This window comes from Salminus brasiliensis, chromosome 13 (genome assembly GCF_030463535.1).
Source record: "Salminus brasiliensis chromosome 13, fSalBra1.hap2, whole genome shotgun sequence".
Classification (NCBI taxonomy): Eukaryota; Metazoa; Chordata; class Actinopteri; order Characiformes; family Bryconidae; genus Salminus; species Salminus brasiliensis.
Window position 1 is genome coordinate 13,217,317 of NC_132890.1, and position 10,000 is coordinate 13,227,316.

General features: G+C 46.4%; 6 non-coding genes across 6 annotated transcripts; all 6 read left to right on the forward strand.

Annotated features, from left to right (window-relative positions):
• Window positions 1–1,037: 1,037 nt before the first annotated feature.
• On the forward strand, window positions 1,038–1,156 carry LOC140576118 (5S ribosomal RNA). Its single transcript, XR_011981349.1, has one exon. It is a non-coding gene; the product is annotated as a 5S ribosomal RNA (ribosomal RNA).
• Window positions 1,157–2,546: 1,390 nt separating this feature from the next.
• Window positions 2,547–2,665, forward strand: LOC140576489 (5S ribosomal RNA). The gene has a single exon (XR_011981700.1). It is a non-coding gene; the product is annotated as a 5S ribosomal RNA (ribosomal RNA).
• A 1,390-nt stretch (window positions 2,666–4,055) lies between these two features.
• On the forward strand, window positions 4,056–4,174 carry LOC140575856 (5S ribosomal RNA). The gene has a single exon (XR_011981113.1). It is a non-coding gene; the product is annotated as a 5S ribosomal RNA (ribosomal RNA).
• Window positions 4,175–5,564: 1,390 nt separating this feature from the next.
• On the forward strand, window positions 5,565–5,683 carry LOC140576119 (5S ribosomal RNA). Its single transcript, XR_011981350.1, has one exon. It is a non-coding gene; the product is annotated as a 5S ribosomal RNA (ribosomal RNA).
• Window positions 5,684–7,073: 1,390 nt separating this feature from the next.
• Window positions 7,074–7,192, forward strand: LOC140576121 (5S ribosomal RNA). The gene has a single exon (XR_011981352.1). It is a non-coding gene; the product is annotated as a 5S ribosomal RNA (ribosomal RNA).
• A 1,390-nt stretch (window positions 7,193–8,582) lies between these two features.
• LOC140576122 (5S ribosomal RNA) lies at window positions 8,583–8,701 on the forward strand. Its single transcript, XR_011981353.1, has one exon. It is a non-coding gene; the product is annotated as a 5S ribosomal RNA (ribosomal RNA).
• The last annotated feature ends 1,299 nt before the right edge of the window (window positions 8,702–10,000 follow it).

A 10,000-nucleotide genomic window follows, 5' to 3' on the forward strand; every position in this document is an offset into this window, starting at 1 on the left:
TACGTTTGAGGAAACTGACAACATGGGGGGGAAAGTCTGTTACAGGATGTCAACGCAGAGCAGAACTACAACCAATCACAGTTGCAGCTCATGGGTGGGACAAGCCCAATATTTGCTGTTAAAAACAAACAAACAAACAAAAAAACACCTGCTAATTTAGATCACTTACTTAGGTCACATTAAAGCAACACATCACGAAAGGGAGTGAGCCGTGGGGCAATAACAGCACCGTTTCGTCACAGCCGTGATGTTTATTTCACCGTTACACGCAACCTCAAGTCATGGGCCGCCATTCATGGGTCCCCGTTCTCGTTTCGGGGGGCTGATTTCCAGTTGTATTGAGTTTTTTTTAAAATTCTCCTCCCAGACCTGCCTGCATCTACAACAGTTGTTCTTTTGTCCCCCTAAAGCTTCACAGAGTTCTTTGAACTTGACATGGCGACGCCACTTCCCTAAGTCAAAAGGCTGGCTGGCCCACTCAGCCCGAGCCTGCTTCACCGGCATCCCTGCGACTCGCAACTCATCTCAGAGCGATGCTTCGCCCGGCGTGCTAGCGTGAGCTTTTTTCTTTTTTTTTTTTTGCCCGGCTTCCATATTGGTAGGAAGTAGCCTCTGCATTTATCCCGTATTCCTGTTGTACCTTAGTATGTGGAATTTAGGGGTGTAAATAAAAGGAGCCAAGACAGTTGAGAAAGATTTGTGATTTTGTAATTGTCCCGTTTCACAAGCCCATTCGACTCATGTGGCTTATGTGACTTTTATGTTGACAAGGCCGAGTCTGGCGGCCGGCGTTAGCCTTTGTTGCTGAATGTTCAAGTGTCAGCCAAAAGAGCAAGTTTTGTTGTTTTATTTTTTTTGTGAAAAGAGAAGGAGGACAGGAGAGAGCAATGAAATGTGTGATTGGTTTGAATGAGCTTGGTGGGGTTGCTTTGGAAGTAAGAAAGGAGGGCGAGTAAATGTGTGTCCCCTGTAGTGTGGAAAAGGCAGCCGTCTTTTGCCGCATGCTTATAAATAGGCTGAGTGGAAGCAGTGCTCTCGCTTACGGCCATACCACCCTGAGCACGCCCGATCTCGTCTGATCTCGGAAGCTAAGCAGGGTCGGGCCTGGTTAGTACTTGGATGGGAGACCGCCTGGGAATACCAGGTGCTGTAAGCTTTTGCCATCCTCAAGCACTTACATGCACATTCTTTCACTTGCTTTTCTTACTTTTACTCCATCTTACTTTACGCTTTCACAAATCTACAACGCATTACCCTTTCTTTTACATGTACGTCCTTGTGTTACATTTCATACGGCCTTTGGAGTCTTCAGAGTCGAAACATTTCAGCGTCAGATGCCGTTTAAGCCCACCTGCATGGCCTGCCATGGGATGGAAACCAATCAGTTGTAGTTTGGCTTAATTATAGCCAGTTGCTCTCAAAACAAAACACTGGAAAATATTCAACAAGAACTCTGTGGAGGGAATGCTGTGGATAAAAGTAACCCAAGCCTGCCAGTAGGGGTCAGTGTACGTTTGAGGAAACTGACAACATGGGGGGGAAAGTCTGTTACAGGATGTCAACGCAGAGCAGAACTACAACCAATCACAGTTGCAGCTCATGGGTGGGACAAGCCCAATATTTGCTGTTAAAAACAAACAAACAAACAAAAAAACACCTGCTAATTTAGATCACTTACTTAGGTCACATTAAAGCAACACATCACGAAAGGGAGTGAGCCGTGGGGCAATAACAGCACCGTTTCGTCACAGCCGTGATGTTTATTTCACCGTTACACGCAACCTCAAGTCATGGGCCGCCATTCATGGGTCCCCGTTCTCGTTTCGGGGGGCTGATTTCCAGTTGTATTGAGTTTTTTTTAAAATTCTCCTCCCAGACCTGCCTGCATCTACAACAGTTGTTCTTTTGTCCCCCTAAAGCTTCACAGAGTTCTTTGAACTTGACATGGCGACGCCACTTCCCTAAGTCAAAAGGCTGGCTGGCCCACTCAGCCCGAGCCTGCTTCACCGGCATCCCTGCGACTCGCAACTCATCTCAGAGCGATGCTTCGCCCGGCGTGCTAGCGTGAGCTTTTTTCTTTTTTTTTTTTTGCCCGGCTTCCATATTGGTAGGAAGTAGCCTCTGCATTTATCCCGTATTCCTGTTGTACCTTAGTATGTGGAATTTAGGGGTGTAAATAAAAGGAGCCAAGACAGTTGAGAAAGATTTGTGATTTTGTAATTGTCCCGTTTCACGAGCCCATTCGACTCATGTGGCTTATGTGACTTTTATGTTGACAAGGCCGAGTCTGGCGGCCGGCGTTAGCCTTTGTTGCTGAATGTTCAAGTGTCAGCCAAAAGAGCAAGTTTTGTTGTTTTATTTTTTTTGTGAAAAGAGAAGGAGGACAGGAGAGAGCAATGAAATGTGTGATTGGTTTGAATGAGCTTGGTGGGGTTGCTTTGGAAGTAAGAAAGGAGGGCGAGTAAATGTGTGTCCCCTGTAGTGTGGAAAAGGCAGCCGTCTTTTGCCGCATGCTTATAAATAGGCTGAGTGGAAGCAGTGCTCTCGCTTACGGCCGTACCACCCTGAGCACGCCCGATCTCGTCTGATCTCGGAAGCTAAGCAGGGTCGGGCCTGGTTAGTACTTGGATGGGAGACCGCCTGGGAATACCAGGTGCTGTAAGCTTTTGCCATCCTCAAGCACTTACATGCACATTCTTTCACTTGCTTTTCTTACTTTTACTCCATCTTACTTTACGCTTTCACAAATCTACAACGCATTACCCTTTCTTTTACATGTACGTCCTTGTGTTACATTTCATACGGCCTTTGGAGTCTTCAGAGTCGAAACATTTCAGCGTCAGATGCCGTTTAAGCCCACCTGCATGGCCTGCCATGGGATGGAAACCAATCAGTTGTAGTTTGGCTTAATTATAGCCAGTTGCTCTCAAAACAAAACACTGGAAAATATTCAACAAGAACTCTGTGGAGGGAATGCTGTGGATAAAAGTAACCCAAGCCTGCCAGTAGGGGTCAGTGTACGTTTGAGGAAACTGACAACATGGGGGGGAAAGTCTGTTACAGGATGTCAACGCAGAGCAGAACTACAACCAATCACAGTTGCAGCTCATGGGTGGGACAAGCCCAATATTTGCTGTTAAAAACAAACAAACAAACAAAAAAACACCTGCTAATTTAGATCACTTACTTAGGTCACATTAAAGCAACACATCACGAAAGGGAGTGAGCCGTGGGGCAATAACAGCACCGTTTCGTCACAACCGTGATGTTTATTTCACCGTTACACGCAACCTCAAGTCATGGGCCGCCATTCATGGGTCCCCGTTCTCGTTTCGGGGGGCTGATTTCCAGTTGTATTGAGTTTTTTTTTAAATTCTCCTCCCAGACCTGCCTGCATCTACAACAGTTGTTCTTTTGTCCCCCTAAAGCTTCACAGAGTTCTTTGAACTTGACATGGCGACGCCACTTCCCTAAGTCAAAAGGCTGGCTGGCCCACTCAGCCCGAGCCTGCTTCACCGGCATCCCTGCGACTCGCAACTCATCTCAGAGCGATGCTTCGCCCGGCGTGCTAGCGTGAGCTTTTTTCTTTTTTTTTTTTTGCCCGGCTTCCATATTGGTAGGAAGTAGCCTCTGCATTTATCCCGTATTCCTGTTGTACCTTAGTATGTGGAATTTAGGGGTGTAAATAAAAGGAGCCAAGACAGTTGAGAAAGATTTGTGATTTTGTAATTGTCCCGTTTCACGAGCCCATTCGACTCATGTGGCTTATGTGACTTTTATGTTGACAAGGCCGAGTCTGGCGGCCGGCGTTAGCCTTTGTTGCTGAATGTTCAAGTGTCAGCCAAAAGAGCAAGTTTTGTTGTTTTATTTTTTTTGTGAAAAGAGAAGGAGGACAGGAGAGAGCAATGAAATGTGTGATTGGTTTGAATGAGCTTGGTGGGGTTGCTTTGGAAGTAAGAAAGGAGGGCGAGTAAATGTGTGTCCCCTGTAGTGTGGAAAAGGCAGCCGTCTTTTGCCGCATGCTTATAAATAGGCTGAGTGGAAGCAGTGCTCTCGCTTACGGCCGTACCACCCTGAGCACGCACGATCTCGTCTGATCTCGGAAGCTAAGCAGGGTCGGGCCTGGTTAGTACTTGGATGGGAGACCGCCTGGGAATACCAGGTGCTGTAAGCTTTTGCCATCCTCAAGCACTTACATGCACATTCTTTCACTTGCTTTTCTTACTTTTACTCCATCTTACTTTACGCTTTCACAAATCTACAACGCATTACCCTTTCTTTTACATGTACGTCCTTGTGTTACATTTCATACGGCCTTTGGAGTCTTCAGAGTCGAAACATTTCAGCGTCAGATGCCGTTTAAGCCCACCTGCATGGCCTGCCATGGGATGGAAACCAATCAGTTGTAGTTTGGCTTAATTATAGCCAGTTGCTCTCAAAACAAAACACTGGAAAATATTCAACAAGAACTCTGTGGAGGGAATGCTGTGGATAAAAGTAACCCAAGCCTGCCAGTAGGGGTCAGTGTACGTTTGAGGAAACTGACAACATGGGGGGGAAAGTCTGTTACAGGATGTCAACGCAGAGCAGAACTACAACCAATCACAGTTGCAGCTCATGGGTGGGACAAGCCCAATATTTGCTGTTAAAAACAAACAAACAAACAAAAAAACACCTGCTAATTTAGATCACTTACTTAGGTCACATTAAAGCAACACATCACGAAAGGGAGTGAGCCGTGGGGCAATAACAGCACCGTTTCGTCACAGCCGTGATGTTTATTTCACCGTTACACGCAACCTCAAGTCATGGGCCGCCATTCATGGGTCCCCGTTCTCGTTTCGGGGGGCTGATTTCCAGTTGTATTGAGTTTTTTTTAAAATTCTCCTCCCAGACCTGCCTGCATCTACAACAGTTGTTCTTTTGTCCCCCTAAAGCTTCACAGAGTTCTTTGAACTTGACATGGCGACGCCACTTCCCTAAGTCAAAAGGCTGGCTGGCCCACTCAGCCCGAGCCTGCTTCACCGGCATCCCTGCGACTCGCAACTCATCTCAGAGCGATGCTTCGCCCGGCGTGCTAGCGTGAGCTTTTTTCTTTTTTTTTTTTTGCCCGGCTTCCATATTGGTAGGAAGTAGCCTCTGCATTTATCCCGTATTCCTGTTGTACCTTAGTATGTGGAATTTAGGGGTGTAAATAAAAGGAGCCAAGACAGTTGAGAAAGATTTGTGATTTTGTAATTGTCCCGTTTCACGAGCCCATTCGACTCATGTGGCTTATGTGACTTTTATGTTGACAAGGCCGAGTCTGGCGGCCGGCGTTAGCCTTTGTTGCTGAATGTTCAAGTGTCAGCCAAAAGAGCAAGTTTTGTTGTTTTATTTTTTTTGTGAAAAGAGAAGGAGGACAGGAGAGAGCAATGAAATGTGTGATTGGTTTGAATGAGCTTGGTGGGGTTGCTTTGGAAGTAAGAAAGGAGGGCGAGTAAATGTGTGTCCCCTGTAGTGTGGAAAAGGCAGCCGTCTTTTGCTGCATGCTTATAAATAGGCTGAGTGGAAGCAGTGCTCTCGCTTACGGCCATACCACCCTGAGCACGCCCGATCTCGTCTGATCTCGGAAGCTAAGCAGGGTCGGGCCTGGTTAGTACTTGGATGGGAGACCGCCTGGGAATACCAGGTGCTGTAAGCTTTTGCCATCCTCAAGCACTTACATGCACATTCTTTCACTTGCTTTTCTTACTTTTACTCCATCTTACTTTACGCTTTCACAAATCTACAACGCATTACCCTTTCTTTTACATGTACGTCCTTGTGTTACATTTCATACGGCCTTTGGAGTCTTCAGAGTCGAAACATTTCAGCGTCAGATGCCGTTTAAGCCCACCTGCATGGCCTGCCATGGGATGGAAACCAATCAGTTGTAGTTTGGCTTAATTATAGCCAGTTGCTCTCAAAACAAAACACTGGAAAATATTCAACAAGAACTCTGTGGAGGGAATGCTGTGGATAAAAGTAACCCAAGCCTGCCAGTAGGGGTCAGTGTACGTTTGAGGAAACTGACAACATGGGGGGGAAAGTCTGTTACAGGATGTCAACGCAGAGCAGAACTACAACCAATCACAGTTGCAGCTCATGGGTGGGACAAGCCCAATATTTGCTGTTAAAAACAAACAAACAAACAAAAAAACACCTGCTAATTTAGATCACTTACTTAGGTCACATTAAAGCAACACATCACGAAAGGGAGTGAGCCGTGGGGCAATAACAGCACCGTTTCGTCACAGCCGTGATGTTTATTTCACCGTTACACGCAACCTCAAGTCATGGGCCGCCATTCATGGGTCCCCGTTCTCGTTTCGGGGGGCTGATTTCCAGTTGTATTGAGTTTTTTTTTAAATTCTCCTCCCAGACCTGCCTGCATCTACAACAGTTGTTCTTTTGTCCCCCTAAAGCTTCACAGAGTTCTTTGAACTTGACATGGCGACGCCACTTCCCTAAGTCAAAAGGCTGGCTGGCCCACTCAGCCCGAGCCTGCTTCACCGGCATCCCTGCGACTCGCAACTCATCTCAGAGCGATGCTTCGCCCGGCGTGCTAGCGTGAGCTTTTTTCTTTTTTTTTTTTTGCCCGGCTTCCATATTGGTAGGAAGTAGCCTCTGCATTTATCCCGTATTCCTGTTGTACCTTAGTATGTGGAATTTAGGGGTGTAAATAAAAGGAGCCAAGACAGTTGAGAAAGATTTGTGATTTTGTAATTGTCCCGTTTCACGAGCCCATTCGACTCATGTGGCTTATGTGACTTTTATGTTGACAAGGCCGAGTCTGGCGGCCGGCGTTAGCCTTTGTTGCTGAATGTTCAAGTGTCAGCCAAAAGAGCAAGTTTTGTTGTTTTATTTTTTTTGTGAAAAGAGAAGGAGGACAGGAGAGAGCAATGAAATGTGTGATTGGTTTGAATGAGCTTGGTGGGGTTGCTTTGGAAGTAAGAAAGGAGGGCGAGTAAATGTGTGTCCCCTGTAGTGTGGAAAAGGCAGCCGTCTTTTGCCGCATGCTTATAAATAGGCTGAGTGGAAGCAGTGCTCTCGCTTACGGCCATACCACCCTGAGCACGCCCGATCTCGTCTGATCTCGGAAGCTAAGCAGGGTCGGGCCTGGTTAGTACTTGGATGGGAGACCGCCTGGGAATACCAGGTGCTGTAAGCTTTTGCCATCCTCAAGCACTTACATGCACATTCTTTCACTTGCTTTTCTTACTTTTACTCCATCTTACTTTACGCTTTCACAAATCTACAACGCATTACCCTTTCTTTTACATGTACGTCCTTGTGTTACATTTCATACGGCCTTTGGAGTCTTCAGAGTCGAAACATTTCAGCGTCAGATGCCGTTTAAGCCCACCTGCATGGCCTGCCATGGGATGGAAACCAATCAGTTGTAGTTTGGCTTAATTATAGCCAGTTGCTCTCAAAACAAAACACTGGAAAATATTCAACAAGAACTCTGTGGAGGGAATGCTGTGGATAAAAGTAACCCAAGCCTGCCAGTAGGGGTCAGTGTACGTTTGAGGAAACTGACAACATGGGGGGGAAAGTCTGTTACAGGATGTCAACGCAGAGCAGAACTACAACCAATCACAGTTGCAGCTCATGGGTGGGACAAGCCCAATATTTGCTGTTAAAAACAAACAAACAAACAAAAAAACACCTGCTAATTTAGATCACTTACTTAGGTCACATTAAAGCAACACATCACGAAAGGGAGTGAGCCGTGGGGCAATAACAGCACCGTTTCGTCACAGCCGTGATGTTTATTTCACCGTTACACGCAACCTCAAGTCATGGGCCGCCATTCATGGGTCCCCGTTCTCGTTTCGGGGGGCTGATTTCCAGTTGTATTGAGTTTTTTTTAAAATTCTCCTCCCAGACCTGCCTGCATCTACAACAGTTGTTCTTTTGTCCCCCTAAAGCTTCACAGAGTTCTTTGAACTTGACATGGCGACGCCACTTCCCTAAGTCAAAAGGCTGGCTGGCCCACTCAGCCCGAGCCTGCTTCACCGGCATCCCTGCGACTCGCAACTCATCTCAGAGCGATGCTTCGCCCGGCGTGCTAGCGTGAGCTTTTTTCTTTTTTTTTTTTTGCCCGGCTTCCATATTGGTAGGAAGTAGCCTCTGCATTTATCCCGTATTCCTGTTGTACCTTAGTATGTGGAATTTAGGGGTGTAAATAAAAGGAGCCAAGACAGTTGAGAAAGATTTGTGATTTTGTAATTGTCCCGTTTCACGAGCCCATTCGACTCATGTGGCTTATGTGACTTTTATGTTGACAAGGCCGAGTCTGGCGGCCGGCGTTAGCCTTTGTTGCTGAATGTTCAAGTGTCAGCCAAAAGAGCAAGTTTTGTTGTTTTATTTTTTTTGTGAAAAGAGAAGGAGGACAGGAGAGAGCAATGAAATGTGTGATTGGTTTGAATGAGCTTGGTGGGGTTGCTTTGGAAGTAAGAAAGGAGGGCGAGTAAATGTGTGTCCCCTGTAGTGTGGAAAAGGCAGCCGTCTTTTGCCGCATGCTTATAAATAGGCTGAGTGGAAGCAGTGCTCTCGCTTACGGCCATACCACCCTGAGCACGCCCGATCTCGTCTGATCTCGGAAGCTAAGCAGGGTCGGGCCTGGTTAGTACTTGGATGGGAGACCGCCTGGGAATACCAGGTGCTGTAAGCTTTTGCCATCCTCAAGCACTTACATGCACATTCTTTCACTTGCTTTTCTTACTTTTACTCCATCTTACTTTACGCTTTCACAAATCTACAACGCATTACCCTTTCTTTTACATGTACGTCCTTGTGTTACATTTCATACGGCCTTTGGAGTCTTCAGAGTCGAAACATTTCAGCGTCAGATGCCGTTTAAGCCCACCTGCATGGCCTGCCATGGGATGGAAACCAATCAGTTGTAGTTTGGCTTAATTATAGCCAGTTGCTCTCAAAACAAAACACTGGAAAATATTCAACAAGAACTCTGTGGAGGGAATGCTGTGGATAAAAGTAACCCAAGCCTGCCAGTAGGGGTCAGTGTACGTTTGAGGAAACTGACAACATGGGGGGGAAAGTCTGTTACAGGATGTCAACGCAGAGCAGAACTACAACCAATCACAGTTGCAGCTCATGGGTGGGACAAGCCCAATATTTGCTGTTAAAAACAAACAAACAAACAAAAAAACACCTGCTAATTTAGATCACTTACTTAGGTCACATTAAAGCAACACATCACGAAAGGGAGTGAGCCGTGGGGCAATAACAGCACCGTTTCGTCACAGCCGTGATGTTTATTTCACCGTTACACGCAACCTCAAGTCATGGGCCGCCATTCATGGGTCCCCGTTCTCGTTTCGGGGGGCTGATTTCCAGTTGTATTGAGTTTTTTTTAAAATTCTCCTCCCAGACCTGCCTGCATCTACAACAGTTGTTCTTTTGTCCCCCTAAAGCTTCACAGAGTTCTTTGAACTTGACATGGCGACGCCACTTCCCTAAGTCAAAAGGCTGGCTGGCCCACTCAGCCCGAGCCTGCTTCACCGGCATCCCTGCGACTCGCAACTCATCTCAGAGCGATGCTTCGCCCGGCGTGCTAGCGTGAGCTTTTTTCTTTTTTTTTTTTTGCCCGGCTTCCATATTGGTAGGAAGTAGCCTCTGCATTTATCCCGTATTCCTGTTGTACCTTAGTATGTGGAATTTAGGGGTGTAAATAAAAGGAGCCAAGACAGTTGAGAAAGATTTGTGATTTTGTAATTGTCCCGTTTCACGAGCCCATTCGACTCATGTGGCTTATGTGACTTTTATGTTGACAAGGCCGAGTCTGGCGGCCGGCGTTAGCCTTTGTTGCTGAATGTTCAAGTGTCAGCCAAAAGAGCAAGTTTTGTTGTTTTATTTTTTTTGTGAAAAGAGAAGGAGGACAGGAGAGAGCAATGAAATGTGTGATTGGTTTGAATGAGCTTGGTGGGGTTGCTTTGGAAGTAAGAAAGGA